At 44.6% G+C, this 17,609-nt stretch overlaps 1 protein-coding gene across 2 annotated transcripts in view; it reads right to left on the reverse strand.

Moving 5' to 3' along the window:
* CAMSAP1 (calmodulin regulated spectrin associated protein 1) overlaps positions 1-16,190 on the reverse strand; it is a 158,309-nt gene extending 142,119 nt beyond the window's left edge. For both annotated transcript variants that reach the window (XM_082262891.1, XM_082262890.1), the window contains exon 1: positions 15,938-16,190. The gene's annotated coding sequence lies outside the window, so the exon portion shown is untranslated. The remainder of the gene's footprint in view (positions 1-15,937) is intronic.
* Between the last annotated feature and the right edge of the window lie 1,419 nt (positions 16,191-17,609).

The following is a 17,609-nucleotide window of genomic DNA, read 5'->3' on the forward strand; positions in this document are numbered from 1 at the left end:
CACCCCTGTCAGTGTCAAATGGTCCGTCTCATCCCTGTAACTACAAGAGAGCTTTTTGGCAAAAAACAGACGAACTACAGAAGAAAATAGAAAAGCCTAAATAAGGAAATACAGCAATCACATCTAAGAATTTGTAAGCTGTGATCTATTAAATGGTACAATACTGCTTTAAAGAGGAAATTCAGTAAGAAATAAGTCAATAAAAGTCAGCAGCTACAAATACTGTAGCTACTGACTATTACCAATTTACTTAGCAGCCTGCAAATTTAGCGATGTCCTCGCCCGGGCCGGTTTTCCGCCGATTTCCAGGTCCCTGGTACTACCATGTTGACAGGGGGGAGGCCTGCTTTGACTCCCTGCGGCTTCACAGCCAGCTCCCCACTGCACATGTGCAAGCGTGAATGGTCCTGCAGCCTACTGGAATCTGTAACTGCTCCTAAGAGGTTGCGGGTGGTGAGGAAGGGGCCAAATTTCTGCTTGTGTCACCTAGGCATTCCAAGCAAAGTGGGAATGGGTACCTGCCAAAACTTGCTATCCTGTCCGCTCCCAGAAAAATAAACAAACAAAAAAGTTACCACCAATGGAAGTGGGGGATAAGGAGGAGAAGAGTGGAACTTCCTGTAGTAAGCATAGTTCTTCTTCAAATCATACCTAAGCCCAAGAACATTAATGAAAAATAATACAGCTCATCTGTCCCCTAGAAGTGCTGGCTGCATTCATTTTTATTCACTTTATTGTCCTTCATTTGTACCTAGCAGTACCGAGTGTCCGGTATCTAAGGAGGAGAAGAGCTGTTCTCACAATACAGGAAACGTGTTAGGACTACAAAACAACTCCCCCTCTCCTCTCCATGACATGATTGAGGAAGGGGGGGAGGGTGTCTGTAGTTTACACAAAAGGTGAAATTGGCAGGGCTGATTCGGATTTCAGAAAATCAGAGGCACTGTGTTATCAGCTCAAATTGGAACTTACACACTCCCTGGATTTCTGGCAGATCAGCATCTATTATTCTGTACTTGCATTTAAAAACAGACAAAACAATGAGAAATGTGCAAAAATACAGACAACTGTACTGAATATGCTTGTTTGATATCTTTTAAAGATGCCTATACTAAAAAATATATTGCAGCTTACCGATCCTTACATGTGATGGTTGCATTAGGTTTCTTTTTTAAGGCTAAGAACACACAGGAAATACCTGTTGATCTTGCCAGAAATGCAGCATCCCTGTCATTCCAGTGAGCTGAAAGCGCACACAATGTTATCTTTCTCCTGAAAACTACTAATGCCTTTCTAAATGTAACAGAAATGGACAGAGGATGACATTTTGAAGACCAGCCTGGGTGAAAACCATAGCTCCCTCCATACATACAGTGAAGGGGTGAGCAAAGCCACCAAGAGAACAGAAGTGTGTTATTTGTCAGAATCCAGGTGAAAAAGGTAGAAGCAACCCCCCACCACCCCCAGAAAAAAAAAAAAAAAAAAAAATTATATATGCAGCCACTACATCTGAGGGCTGGAAGGCTGCAATACACTAATTTCAGGTTTTTGGTATAAATACATTTTAAAAGTATAACTAAAAGGCAAAACTTTTTTTTTTTTAGTTTTGGATAGAGTGGAGAGGGGTTTGAACACCTGTCAGTTTTTACTGCCGTGTTCCCCCATTAAGAAGATTCACCCTCCCTATTTGTCCTGTTTATCATTATCACCAAAAGTAACAGTAAAAGAAATTGCCACATTTTGGGTTGTCCGCAGAAAAGAGGGGAAATCTTTCAATGGGGACACCAAATCTGGTGACCTGGGGGTCTTCAAGGAATTCCATTTATTTGTAGGGCAGCCTTTTTCAACTGGGGTGTCTTCTGGGTTCTTTATGGGTGCTGTGGCACACTGGGGTGCCTTGGCAAAATGCCTACAAATTATTACAAATTGTCCAAAAAATTTGAGGGGGAAATGTACAATAACTCCTTTCTCCAGGAGAGGTGCCACATTTAGAACTGGGCAACGCCCATCAAGAGGCAACATGAATTTCTTGCTTTGCAGTATGCAAGCCTTTTTCAACCAGGGTTTCAACGGCACTTTGGTATGCCATCTGGATTCTTTAGAGGTGCCTAAAAATGTCCCAAATTTGTTAAAACTAGTGGGTGGATCGAGTCTGCCTTTTACACAAAGCCACAGGTTTTTGTTTTGCAGAATTACAACCTTTAGCACCATGCAGGCCAGATGCCGGCATCATAAGTAGATCCATAATTCTAATTTAAAGGCCCGTACGCAGGATAAGAAAATCTGAAGGGAAATTTCGTCCGACGATCGATTTGCCAATTCTTGGATTGTTAGTATGATGCTTTCGACAGCCGACTCTTCGGCCAAAAAATTCCTGATGTGCAGGCTATAAAATTTTTATCGGCCGTCAACACAACGTCCGATTTTCTTCTCATTAGTACAGTTTGACGGAAAAAAATCTTAAGAGCAAGACTAGGCATGCTCAGACTAAAGAACACATACAAAACAATCCAACACACATCTGAAGAAGAATTCTGTCGTACGGGAAAATTTGTATGAAAATAACCTCTTCACTTTCCACATCAGACTAGCATGCCACAAAAAACGGACGTCAGATTGTTCGATAATCTGATCGTGTGTACGGGGCTTTACTTGCAAAGTCATGCGATGGCTAATTCTAACAAAGTCAGGCAATCTGGGCAGGTACGTGCCCACTATTTTGAAGAGACAAGAAAAACATACACCTGCCATTTACAAGCAGCAAAGTTTTAGAAACAAAACTTGCTAATTGTGAGCACAAGCTTTACCCATAATTTTTCTATCAAAGCTCTTCTGAAACGTTTGATTTGCAGAATGATTCTAGGATCACTGCTACAGAATTATTTTGCTCCGTCTATGCCAGGGGTCTACAAACATTCTGAATAAAGGGCCAGTTTATGGTCCTTCAGACTTTGAGGGAACCAGACTGTGGCCAGGAGTAGAAGAAAATGCCTTGGCGTCAATGGGGGTAAAGAATGCCCCATCATTGATGTTACTGGAAAGAATAGTGCCCCATCGTTGGTATTAGAGGAAGAAGGAGGAATAGTGTACTGGCATCAGTGGAAAGACTAGTAATCCATTGATGGTATCAGTGACAGGAATTATGCCCCATGTTGGTGTAGAAGGAATTGTGCCTTGTATCAGGGGAAGGAATAGTCTCCCAAGGCAGAGTAAAGCAAAGGGCCACATATGGCCCCAGGACAGCAGTTGGAGACCACCGGTCTATGCTGCTCCTTTATCATAAGCATCAATCAAATCTGTTGTACTATTTGCAAACAGCAGGTGTAGACAATGAAATAAACTGGGTGCTAGGCCTGGTTATGATGGCTATAAGCCTAAAGTAGAAGTAAGGCAACACATACTGAGCATATCAAAGGGCCCTCTAAGATTAGCTTTATCACTCTCATGTTAACCGAACAACTTTGTTGGTCCTCTGGAGATTGAGTAGTGGGCACAGCTTTCTCTGTAAACTGACTACATCAGACTCCTTTTCCCTTGATTCTTTCACTGAATGAATTCAAGGAATGGGAACATTGTTAGAGCTCAAAATATGGCTACATGCACAATAAACAAAAAGATCTGATGGCAGTACTATAGGGCGAAAATAGTGCGATATTCTGTGAGCTAATATGGGTTAATTTGTATGCCGCTGGCACCAATCACTCCCCTTAAAGCCGAGTTCCACCCAAAAGTGGAACTTCCGCTTTAGGCAGTTCTAACCCCCTGACATGCCACATTTGGCATGTCATTTTTTTGGGGAGGGGGGGGCACGGGGACCTAGTTTTGACAGGTACCCGCTCCCACTTCCGCTCGGATCGCCCTGAGCGAAAGTTCTCCTCTCCCCCTCCCTCCCTGCAATCTTCTGGGACGTCAGAGGTCCCAGAAGATTGCCGGCCAATCACGACGCGTAGTGCAACTCGCGCATGCGCAGTGCGTACCCGGCTGTGAAGCCGACAACTGTCACAGACGGGTGCCCACACCAGTGATGCCGGCGCCGCAGACAGAGAGGGAGAAGAGCGAGGCTTTGGGCCGCCGCATCGCTGAACCTTTGGACAGGTGAGTGTGTGTTTAGGCTGGAACTCCGCTTTAAAGTGGAATTAAACCCATCAATTTGATATTTTCAAAAAACAGTTAACATTCCCGGCATGCCGGAAATGCTATCTGTCACTTTGGTTGTGTTCTCAACCAAACTGTCAGACCATCCAATGGCTGGTGTCATAACTAATCACATGTGCAGCATCATGGCAGTTGCAAATTAAATAGAGGCTAAGATGGCAGCTTCCTTGGCTGAAAACGATAGTGGGGTTTACTTCCACTTTAAGGTGAGTGTATGACTGATATTGAATATACAGAGAGAGTGCTGCGCGAGTGTAAACTAAAAAGTTTTGAAGCTCCTGTATGGTGAAGGAGAACAGGTATGCTTAATACCAATTAAGTGAATAATTATGTTCAGATGTGATGTGAATACAAATTCAACTAAATGTGATCATATAAAATTATGACCCTGTGTGAATAAATATACAAATAAAATACCTGTGAAATTTTAACAAAATCAAACAAAAACTACAAATGTGTAATCCAATCCTTGTGCATATAAAGTGAAACCAGTGTCCTTAATCCACAGCGATATTCCCCAAACTATTCAACATATGGTGTAACAAAATGATAATCTATTACTACTAAGATAACACAAAAATGAAGTCCTTCAAAATTTATTAAGTATTGGAATGTAAATGTCCGTGGTGAAATTAAAGCGGAGTTCCACGCAAAATTGGAACTTCCGATTTAGGTAGTCCTAACCCCCTGACATGCCACATTTGGCATGTCATTTTTTGGGGGGGCGCGGGTACCTAGTTTTGACAGGTACCCGCTCCCACTTTCGTTCGGAGCGCCGTGGCACCCTGAGCGGAAGTTCTCCTCTCCCCCTCCTTCCCTGCAATCTTCTGGGACATGTCAGAGGTCCCAGAAGATTGCCGGGGAATCAAGACGTGCAGCGCAACTCGCGCAAGCGCAGTGCGTACCCGGCTGTGAAGCCACAAGCTGTCACAGCCGGGTGCCCACACCAGTGATGCCGGCGCCGCTGAGATCAGAGGGAGAGGATCGAGGCTTCGGGCGGCCGCATTGCTGGACCGTGGGACAGGTGAGTGTGTGTTTATTCAAAGTCAGCAGCTATACTTTTTGTAGCTGCTGACTTAACACACACAGAAAAGGCTGGAACTCCGCTTTAAATATAATCGTGGCAGGTGCTGGGCAGGGACAATTCCCGATCACCAGTGCTTGAATCTCCCACAGATTTAGGCCCCTTTCACACATACAGTCCGTTCAGTTCATCAGTTCAATCACGTTAAAATATATCAGTTTTTCATCCGTTTTTTTCATCCATTTTTACATCCGCTTTTTTTTACATCCACTACCAATGAAAAAAAGGATGAAAAACGAACCGTTTGTTTACATCCGTTTTTTCGTCCGATTCATTTTTCTGACGGATGAAAAATAGGGCTTTCATCCGTTCCAAAAAAAGGGACATTGACGTAAGCGGATGAAAACGGATGTCCGTTTTTTCATCCGTCAGCGGATAGATGAAAAATGGACAAACGGAACGTATGTATGAAAGGAGCCTTAGGGTGCAATGTATCACCTCCACTCCCATGACCCCCCTTTCAGGTGGGTATCTCACACATTTATTCACTTAATTGGTATATTTAAGCATACCTGTTCTCCTTCACCATATAGGAGTTTCAAAACTTTTTAGTTTACACTTGCGCAGCACTCTCTCTCATTTTATAATATATATATATATATATATATATATATATATATATATATATATATATATATATATATATATATATATATTTATTTGGTACTATAGGGTGATTGTCCTCCAACGGATTTTGAACTGGCGCTTCCACACCCATTCCAAGCTCTGGGTCTCGATGGAGAAGTACATGGCAGGCAGAAATCTGTCCTACGCCCCGTAGCTGTCCCCGGAATGCATGGGGCTGTCAGTGTATGCTTCTCCCTTCACGATCAATGCACTTGCAGTGTGGGATCGGGTGAACCGGCTTTTACGCCTGGCGCCCCGTTTCTCCGCTGGCACCACTAGGGGGTTACCTTTGGTTCCCCCTGGGATAACAGATGGCCTTTCTTGGTCTTTGGGTGGATGATGGGAATGCTAGTTGTGGCAAGCTGCTTGAGGGGGGCAGGCTACCGCCTTATGAGACCCTGAGGGACCGCCATGGCGGTTCTCCCATGAACTTTTGGAAATATAGACAACTACATCACTTTCTGGTTCATGGCTCCTCTATTCGTCCGCCTGCCTCACTCAAGCCTTTCGAACTCTTGTTTATACAGGACGCCCCCATTCCCCACATGGTATCAGAACTATATCAGCTGCTGCGTGAGGCGTCATCCGTCTCTAAACCCGCCTATGTTCGGGTATGAGAAAGAGACCTGGGGCTAGAGCTTTCTGACACTCAACTGGCCCACTTATATCAACTTACCCACTCAAGCTTGGTCAACTCTAAAATGCAGGAGACGAATTATAAATTACTGACGAGTTGGTACCGGGTGCCTGCAGACCTGGCGCGCATTTACCCTTCCACCTTTGATGCTTGTTGGAGAGACTGTGGGGGACTCGGTACCCTGCTACATCTGTGGTGGGAATGCCCAGTTATTCCCCCTTTCTGGCGAGATGTCAGAGACCAGATTAAATCCATTTTGGATGTGGACTCTCATTCAGCCCCCCCTCCACTTCTTGCTGCACGTTCCCTGCATGTCGCTCAGCCATTATAGGCGAAGCGTACTGCCTCATCTCCTCAGTGCTGCAAGGAGGTTGATCCCAATTTACTGGAAGCGTCCACGGGTCCCAGGCGGGCTGGAGTGGAGGCGTGTGGTGGATGGGATAAGGGATGCGAAATAATGGATTGCCAAATGTAGGGGTGTGTGGGAGCGTAATGATGGGAAGTGGAGGCCATGGCTTGACTATGTGGGCGACCCGGCCCTGCTGCCCTTGAGCCTAGACCAGGTCCTACTCGTGCTGGCCGACCCATCCTTGGGTGGGTTGTGAAGACCCTGAGGCCCACACCGCCCCTTAATTAGAGGATGTATGGATGCCCTGAGCTTCTGAGGCACTGAAGGTGGTTATAGTGCAGGGCGGCAGTCAGAGAGCTCTGGATGTTGACAGTTACGATACTTACCTTCCCCTCTTTCTCCTGCTCCCTCTTTTCTCCTTCTCTTCTCCCTTCCTTTCTCTCTCCACATGTTGTTTATACCATTTGTTGATAGATGCATTACTATGCCTCTGTTGGGCGGACTGCCGGCGCTACAATTGTCCTCCACCTATACCGTGGGGGGGCGGCCCGGAGGCTGCCTGCTTTTCCTCGTTGGGACCTTGGCTGCTGCTAAGCCCCACCCCCTGCTGCCTGGTGGGGACGTGACTAGGGGGGCTTCACCAAGCATGTGCCTCTGTATTCTGACTTGCTAAGATGTGTGAATGTGGGTGTGGCACTGTTTGGCCTTACCCCTGTTTTCTACTTCCGTGTTCTATTGTTTCTTTTTCTGTGATTTAAAATAAAATAAAAAGGATCTGATGGATAGAGAGCCCAGCAAAAAATAATGAAGGCCTGGGGCTCCATTGCCATCTTGGAGTTCTAGGAATATGCGCAGAAACGTGCATTGCCTTTTGGGTGCCATTATTTCCTAATGACACCCCAAATAAGGCTAGCAGGCGTGCATTTTGTCACAGTAAAACACGCATTGCAAAAATGTACGAGGCTCACTGGCAAAAAATAAATTAATAAATAATGCAGGAGTTACTTTAGCACGTTTGTTGCTCATAGGGCAACCCACTGAAGTGAACAGGGTATGATACTGTCAGGTGCTGACAACGTAGGGGGAGGGGAAAGGGGGAACAGCGATTTGAACCATGGTCAAGTAGGAAAACCAGGTTCAAAAACCTGTGGTCCAGAAATCAGAAACAATATGACACTGCACGTCACGTTAGTGCGTTGCTACACGTTTCACTGCCACTCACTACTCATCACAAGTAGTACAGGGTGCACTCCACTGCGGTAACATGTATGGTGATGTGTGCATTCCTGCAACAATACTAACAACGTGAAGAGATGATGCAAACTTTGCAATTAACTTTTTTCTTATCTTGCCCAGATAAGACACTTGAATTTCTTTCTTAAATCCCCCCTCCATTAAGGACAATGATAATGATAAACTGTTAACATCTATAATACTGCTTACATAAAGTCAGGTACAGTAACTACAATTTGGGTTTTCCTGGTAATGAATTTGGATATTCTAAATAGCCAACAGTAACACTAGGCACACAATACCACAGCATGAGCTGCTAGGCCTGCTCAGCAATGATTTAACTTATACAGTACCAGAAGGCATTCCGGACTGCACTGGTGATAAATTAACTCATTCATTAAATTGCACAAAAATTAGAAAGCCTAATATCATCAGCATGAAGTCTAAATCCTTTGTTACTGGGGTACCCAGTTCAGAGATCCCATAAAACAAAAGGAGATGCAAAACACCACACGCCTGATGATTTCACATAAAAGAATAGAAGATGCTTTCAAAAAATCTCTTCCCATTTTTAAATACCCAAGAATTATTTTCTGTAAAACAGCCTATTGTAGTTGAAGGCTTGCAGTGTGAGGTAATGTGTGTGTTTTGGGAGCCAAGAGCCGATTTTCCAGACATCAAAAAAACACAAAGGCAGCTGCTGACAGGGCCAAATCAGACAATTCCCAGCCGAGCACCACGGCCTACAACTTGCACAGCGCATCCTACTGCCTTCCATCCTTGCCGAGCCTCCAGGCCCCACCTTAGTGTGAAGTCTGATTAATCTCCGGCTTCTTGACAACACAACCAAGCTAAACCTTTCACTTGTGCGTTCCTTTTTACATTACGGCAGTGACACGGTCAATCCTAATTTGAGATTTTTACACAATACATACAAAAGGAAATCCACACTCACAACTGCAAATTAAATACATTTCTTGAGGATTCCAGCATCTGTTTGTTTCATTGGAAGTCCTAAAATCAACCCAAATAACCCAATGTCCTTAAAATACTATTCCATTACTTTCTATAAGTACATTAGGGTCTCATTAAAAGAAGCTCTGTAAACTTCTTGATGCCAGAACATTAAGATATCAGTCAGCACAATGTAATGCTGTCATGTTTCATCTTTTCTAACAATTAACTTTACATATATTTTGATTATATTATTTCTATGAAATACCACCATAAAGAAATTCTACATTTAGATGGTGACACTAAGATTACCCTGTTCACACCAGACACCAACATTTTCATTGTACAGTCCCCATGATGGCCTCTAAGTACCTGAACAATTACATATAACATGACTTATTATTACTATACATAACCAACCAAATAAAAATCACTACCAAATGTATGCCTTAATGTCTTTATTTCCACTTCCTTCAAGTGCTTTATTTCCATACACACTCTCCCCATCTCCCCCCTCTCCTAATAAACTGACAGATGTCCCACCCCTGAACACACCCACCATTCATTCCATCTGGGATCCTAGTGACTACACCAACATCTCCAGCGTTTCACAGAAAACTGGCTGCACCTTTTTACTCCCCAACGTCTACCACAACAGAAGTCTTCAAGTACCGCAATGCATTACCAAGAAAGAGATACGTTTTGGTTTGCTGGGCTATCCTATAAAATGTACATGCAGCTCAGTCTCCCCTATGCTACAATTCTGAAAAGTCCCTTGTATGTGAGCTCTGCAAAGAACAATTTGATAAAAACCAAGGTAGGGATTTTCTTCTTGTTATTTTGAATTAAACTCAGAGGAGTCTGTCATTACAAATGACAAACTAAACTAAGCACATCCCCGAATACTGGCATCAACATGGAATTAGGCCCCTTTCACACAGGCGGACCGTTCAGATCCACCTGTCTGTTTTTTTGGCGGATCTGAACTGTCCCCCCATGCATTCCTATGGGGCATCGGATGTCAGCGGAGACATGTCCGCTGACATCCGACCCGATCCGTCAAATCTGGACGGATGGAAACCCTATTTTCCATCCGTCCAGCGGATCGGATCGGGTGAGAACGGACTGACGGTCCGTTGACATCCGATTTCCCCCATAGAGATGCATGGGGAACTGTCAGCTGTGTCTCCGCACGCAGCGCGGAGACACAGCTGTCCTCCTGCTGCTCAGCGGGGGATCGGCGGCTCGATCCCCCGCTGAGAAAAAACGGACTCTGTCCAACGGACGGCGTGTGTGAAAGGAGCCTTAAAGTGGTTCTTAAGGCTAAGGGTTTTTTACCCATTACAATCCAGCGATGTGCACGATAGATTTGGCTCTCTGGGAACTTACTCCTCATTGGTTCCCGCTGCGGTCAATTACAGCCAGTGAGCCAATGAGGAGAGAGAGGGGGCAGGACCGAGCTGTGGCTTTATATGTAAATATACAAGCAGAGCAGGGGCTCGAGAGCTAACCTGCTTGGGTGCCCCCACAGAAAGCTGCTTGCTTTAGTGGGACTTGGCAGAAGTTTGGCAGGGGACCGGAGAAGAGGAGGATCTGGGCTGCTCTTTGAAAAAACACTTCACAGAGCAGGTGAGAATGACACTTTTTTTTTTTTTTTTTTTTTTTTTTTTTTAATAACACGCCTTTAAAATAACACTTTAAAGCTCAACTCTGGGCATAAAACATTTCATTAAAATAGATTTCTTTAGAGCTACAGAGGATATAAATCCACTGTGTACACCAAATGTCATTGCAAAGCCAGTTATTTCCTGGTAAAATGAAAGGGCTGCATTGCACAATAGTTATGCAGAGAGCAGGACTGAGAGGGACCAAGCAAGTCCCACCAACTATAGGCTGCCTGCAGAAAACTACAGGAAGGGGCGGAGACCAGACCAGTTACTCTACACAAAAGAGGAAGAGAAGCAGTGAGCTGTCTTTATTACAGGAAGCTCCTGCATAGAGGCAAAGTTTCACACTGGATTACTGCACAGATCTAAAATTAATACACAAAGCACACCAAGATAACGAACACACACGCCTCTTGTATTTAAAGGATACGTTTACCTTTAGATAAAATAATGTGCATTTATTTATTTTCTTTTTCCTTTTAGGAGCCTGCAAAGCATTACCAGGCGTCTGCAGACTGTCAATGTAGCTTTCTGCCCATACCTCCAATATTGGCAGGCAGTTACTGAATGACAGGAAGCTCAATGAACTACCTAGAGTGCTCATCAGTGTCCTGGTAGTTGACTGAGAACTACAAGCAATCAGCCACAAAGACTGACAGTAGTTGTAGTTTAATGATTCACAGGAATCTGTGCACGAATGACGAGGCTGTGTGGGCGGAGCCCCAAACAGCAGCGCTCTCTTTGAATTTTGACAGCGGGTGCAGGGCAAAGATCCCTGGCCCACTGTCACAAGGGGGGGAATCAGGGGAAGATGCTAAACATGTTCAGAAAGCTGCTTATGCTTTAAACAATATTTGCATATCCTGAGGTTCAGATTTTATCGGTATACTGTGCTAAAAAGTTCCCTGCTGCAGGGTACCACAAGTTCCTGAAACCTGTGTTGACCTGCACCCCACCACTTCATGATTTGGTAAAGTCGAAAGGAGTGCCCATTGCATTCTACAATGTGATGCAGGGCATTATACATTAAGACCCGCATTGCATTGTGGGATATGCTCAGGTGCTCCTCCAAATGAACATTTGGCAAAGACAAAATGTACATACTGCAGGGTCTTCGTGAGACCTAAGGGCACCCTGTAAGTGTTTATATAAAACTACCGCTACAGGTGACACACTACGTCGCTCCAACTAAGGGGGCGACCTGTGAAGTCACGTGCAGCGCGACTTCGGCGTGACTTGCACGGACTTCATAAAATTAATGTCTATGCAAGTCGCCCCGAAGTAGTACAGGACCCCTTTTCTAAGTCGGAGCGACCTGTGTCGCTCCTATTAGAACGGGTCCTGTACTACACTATGGGACGCGACGGTGCGTGACTTGTCAGGCTGACCAAGTCGCCTGACAAGTCGTACCAGTGTGAATGGAGACTTAATGCAGCAGCAAAAAGAGATGCTACAGGACAGGTATTCCATACAAAAAAAAAAAAAAAGTTTAAATTAAAAAGCCATACTGTACCATCCTCTAAACCAGCATCTCTCAATATTTTTTAACATGGAGGTACACTTGAAGTAAATTTATTGTCTTACATCTCTAGCTGGGTACATTTTTGTGGTCATTAAGTTGTAAGTAAGTCGCCGTTTACATATAGCGTAGCCGGAACTTCCGCTCCCACTTGCGATCTATTTTCAGGTGAATGGGCTGCCCTATGTGCTTTTGTCACGCAAAAGAAGCTCATGCACTTTTTGGAGAGATCAGCTTTGCGTGGTTTTTAAATATGCGTCTTGCCGCACAGCAAAATTGCACCGCATTTGAGGCGTCATTAAGAATAATGGCACCCAAATACAGGTTGTTTTTTTTGCCACGCCTGACGGCGATTTCAAATTGCCAAGTGTGAGTGCAGGCTAAGAAATTTAGCAAAACCTAGCATACCTCACATCCACTACAGACACTTTTTTTTTTTTTTTTTTTTACACCCTCCTGCTCAGTCATTAAATGGTCCAAATAATAACGGCCAAAAAAGAAGGACCAACAATGAAAACTGTAGTGCCTCTTAAACTAGTACTCAGAGACATGCACTGGTATGGCTGTCAGATTTGGAGCAGCGGCTGTGTCCATGCAGCCACTACGCCTCAATAAGACAAGAATGGAACTGCCTGCACGCAGATTTGCAGAACTGTGCATCCAATGCAGGCAAAGACAGCCCTCTGCATGGAGGTACACATAAGTACACCCCTATTAATAGGGCCTTTTATTGGCTGTCAGGGTAGTGATACTATATATATTCGTGACCAATGAGAGAGGGACTCCCAATATTGGTCCGTTTGCGAAGGACACGCTTTCATTGCTGACCAGTAGGAAGATTGTCCTTCCAGTCGGTTAAAAATATAATTAACATCAGCAGGAGTTAGAAACTGTTTATTGCTCAAGGAACCCCTAGCAATCTCTGGAGGAGCTTTGGTTGAGAAACCCTGGTCTAAATAGTCAAAGTATGAATTGTTATTGAATTTTATATTTATGATCTCAGTCAAGATCATATATCAGAGGTAAAACAAGCCCCTCCCTATTTTAACATCTAGTACAACATCATTACTAAAACCTGCCTATACCCCATAGAAATAAAATGTTCCTTTAAATCATTACTAATTTAATGGCATACATACCTGACAGTAAAGGTAAACCTTTCATTAAGGAAATTTTCCCTACATCTGATATAATGACAGCATCATTATTGATTAAATACACCTCTTAATGCAGGAGGATGCAGATGTTAACATACACCCACCAAGGATTGTATGCTCTCCAAAACAGATAACATACATAGTACAGGTTCGCTCTATGAATATCACCCCTGGAGATGCTGAAGTGTGAGGAGATGTGGAAGTGAGATGTGAAGGTGTTCTGGTCTATACACAATAGGAATTCAGTGAAATGTGGACCTGTGATAATGTATACAGCTTCATTCACTTCTGTAGGGTGTCACAGTGACACGTTGGGCCAATTACAGCAATTTCCATTATGGTGTGAATTAAAGTGTTTGTAAAGTTTCACAGTAAACCACCCCCCCAAAAGAAAGAAAATTAAAATATCTCATACTTACCTGCTCTGTACAATACTTTTGCACAGAGCGACTCCGATTCTTCTCTTCTCTGGTCCCTCTCTCTTGCAGAGTCCCACCCATAGCAATCTGCTTGCTCTAGTGGCTCTCATGTGTGCTCACTCCCGAGCCACATCTGTAAGTCTATGAGACACACAGAGCGCAAATCTGCCCCGCCCTTATCTCATCGGCTGTAATTGAAAGCAGCGGCAGCCAATGGCTCCCACTGCTGTGTCTCAGCCAATGAGGAAGCAGAGACCAAAGGAGCTTCTCGTCTTGTGCACATCGCTGGTTTGGGATCATGAATTACGTAAGTGTTACATAGCGGGGGGCATGGATAGTGCACCCTGAAGGTTTTTTACCATGGTAAAAAAAAAAAAAACCTCCAGCTTTTAGTACCACTTAAAGCAAAATTTGAGACACAAAGAGGAGGGGGCAATCCTGTGTATTATAACATAATTAGCATTATTTATATAGATGGTAATACACCCAGACAGGATTACCTCCAGTATAAAATGTCTTTACATTGCATTATTACAAATTATATATATATATTTTACTTATTTCTACCGGTGTTCACACTTTGTTATTTTCTATTACCACAAGAGTTACCGGTTAATAGAAACACTCCATACAGATCCCAATCAGAATATAACTTATGACATATCTGATTGTAGAGGGGTATAGAACTCTTAGGAGATGACCATATCCTGTTATCAGGATGATTTCACCTCCAGAAGAGAAATATTTTAAACAGTACAGAGGGTTAGTGGTCAGCAATCTTGCCTTACAGCCCTTGGATTCTCAGCTGTAGTCCCAGCCAGGACACTGTCTGCCTGGAGTTTGCATGTTCTCCCTGGGCCTGTGTGGGTTTCCTCTGGTTACTCCAGTTTCCTCCCACACTCCAAAGACATGCTGGTGTAAAGAGATTGGCTCGGGTGTGTTTGAGTTCCCACGTGCGATTCCCGCCAGGAAGTCAACACTGCACTCCGCTAATCACAGGCAGGTCCACAGATTGGGAAATGTCTCAGTGTCTGTGATTAGCGAAGTGCAATATCGGCTTCCTGGCAGGATCGGCATGTGGGAACTCAAACATGCCCGAGCCCATCTCTACTGGTGAATAAAAGGACCCCTGTCTCCAATAGCCCTAGTATGCATGAGAGATAGGCTAGCCATACACACCGAGATTTCTCCTGTTTAGGGCTGGCTCACACCAGATGCTTTCCAATGCATTTTTAAAACCACATCCAGAACCCGCGTACGGTATTTGCCAAGTATTCAAAAGGTCACACCAGTTCGGTCAGTTCCAGAGCTTTCAATTAAAGTACAACCTGGTGCATTTCTGTAGTCCGAAACGCATAAAAAAGGAGGAACGTAAACACACATTGTTCTGAATAAAAATAACGATTTTTCAGTGTTAAAATAAAAAAAAAAAATTAAAAAAAACCCACACTGGAATGCATTGAAAGAACACAGAAATTGTGGTGTGAACAAGTCCTCCGCAGATCACTGGATTCCCCCATCCATACTACACAGCGTGGATGGAGGTCCCCCCGCCCATTGTATTCTGACAGCCACGGCTCTTACAGCTGTCAATACACCTAACCAATGGCTGAATGCAATTGGCTGCACTTACTATTCGGCAGGCAGTTTACTTCAATTTTCAGAATGAAGTTGGTCATGGCGGGTGTGGATATTCGGCTGAATGGGGTAAAATTGGAGCCATGTATGACCTGCAATGGGGACCTTGGGGAGACAGGTGTGAGTGGACAGTATATGTACAGCACTGTGTACATTATCAGCACCAGAACAATAGCACATTTATAGGACAGGACTATTCTGTATTATAACCTGCATTTGTTCTCTGATTGCTGTTATTGTGCTCATTTGCATGGTATGCTTTGTGTGTAATGCTTCTAGGATAGCAGATCTTCCATAGGTAATGTATTATTATACAGAGTGGTGCCCTATCCCCTCCAGTGATGACAATCCTCTCCATTGAGTCCATATAGAAGAATATAATGATGTCAGTAGAGGACACCACCCCCCACCCACAATGATGAGACACCAGGCCCTCACCATCATCTCACCTGCCCCCACACTGAGGTATAAACCCCCCCTCCACCTCCCAGGCCTCACCTCTCCTGCAGGCTCCTGGCGCTGGTGGGGCCCCTGCCGTCACCCAGCCATGTCAATGGGGCCCCGGCCTACCCTCTTTCAGCTTAACGGGACCCTCCGCTCCTCCCCTCGGAGCCTCCGGCCGCTTCTCCTCCTCGGTGCGGCGGACGCTGACAGGGAGCCGTCTGTTGCCCGGGAACTGGCTGCGCGTGCGCGTAAGGAGGAGGGCCCCACTCACAACTCAACCTGGGAACCAGCCATGGCTGAACTGCGCCGGCGCGGACTACTGCCGCTGACGGGTTGGGCTCACTGCGCAGGCGCGGTGAGTCGCTGTTGGCCGGGAGAGGACTTACTGCGCACGTGCGGACTGGTTGCTAGCGAGACGGTGAAGAATACGCGCATGCTCAGTGACGGTGCTGTCTGTTCTTTGAATTGGATGAATGATAAATGTACAGGCACGCCCCTCTGGTGCTGTCACCCAGCAGTGTGTGTGTGAGGTGACAGATAGGACATGGGCTGGGCTCGGTGTCACTAATAAAGAGCAAGACAGGGAATACTCATAATCAATCATTTTATTACAGTGTCTATTAAAGTATGCCTATCTCAAATACACAGCCATTGTTATATCAGTTGGGCTCATACAATCCAGCAGTGAGGCAACAGCAGTGAGGCATGAGGCATTTTGCCATTGTTTGCTCCTCAGCATGTTGTTTCAGTTGGTGTTAGACCTTCCCCCTCCCAAACGCTAACATACTGATTTTTTTATTGCATTAGACAGAAAATTTCCCAATGGGAAATCTTGTTCAGGTGAACACTGCATAAGAGGGGATTTCCCCTCACTTCCTGTTGTGTCTGCCGGACAGGAAGTGAAAGCAAATCTCCCCAATGTGACACAGATAATAAAACTGACAGAGGTTCTAGCCCCTCCTTGCTCCATCTGGTTCTAGATACACTTAGCCCCCTTGTATCTTTGTGGTGTGTTACATTCACTTGCAGAGCATTAGAATGTCACCAGCACACCGCGGATCTCCAGAATGGGTCCAAAGCTTTGATCACAGCGATCACATTATTAAAACAGAACCAACATTTCGGATCCGCTCATCACCCCTTCATCAGGCATGTGATAAAGAGGTCCTGTGAGAAATGTTGCTTCTGTTTTAACCACTTCAAAACTGGGCACTTTCACATCCTTCCTGCCCAGTCCAATTTTCAGCTTTCAGCGCTGTCACACTTTGAATGACTATTGCACGGTCATGCAATGCTATACCCAAACTAAATTTATTTAATCACCACTGAATTGTTTTTTTGCTAAACAAATGAAAAAAAAAACAAATTCTGTAAAGTAAAAAAAAAAAGTTTTTCTTAGTTTCTATTACAAAATTTTGTAAATAAGTAAATTTTCTCCTTCACTGATGTGTGCTGATGAGGCTGCACTGACAGGCACTGATAGGCTGCACTCATGAGGCGGCACTAATGTGGTGAAATTGATGGACACTGATGAGGAGGCACTAATATGCGCCACTGATATGTGGCACTCATAGGCGGCAGTAATATGCAGCACTGATGGGCACTGATAGGTGGCACTGTTATGCAGCACTGATGGGCAGCCTTTATGGGTACTGATAGGCGGCACTGATGAGGAGGCACTAACAGGCATCACTGATGGGCACTGATTGGCACCACTGGTGGGCAC

This window comes from Pelophylax lessonae, assembly GCF_965119305.1.
Source record: "Pelophylax lessonae genome assembly, chromosome: 7".
Lineage (NCBI taxonomy): Eukaryota > Metazoa > Chordata > Amphibia > Anura > Ranidae > Pelophylax > Pelophylax lessonae.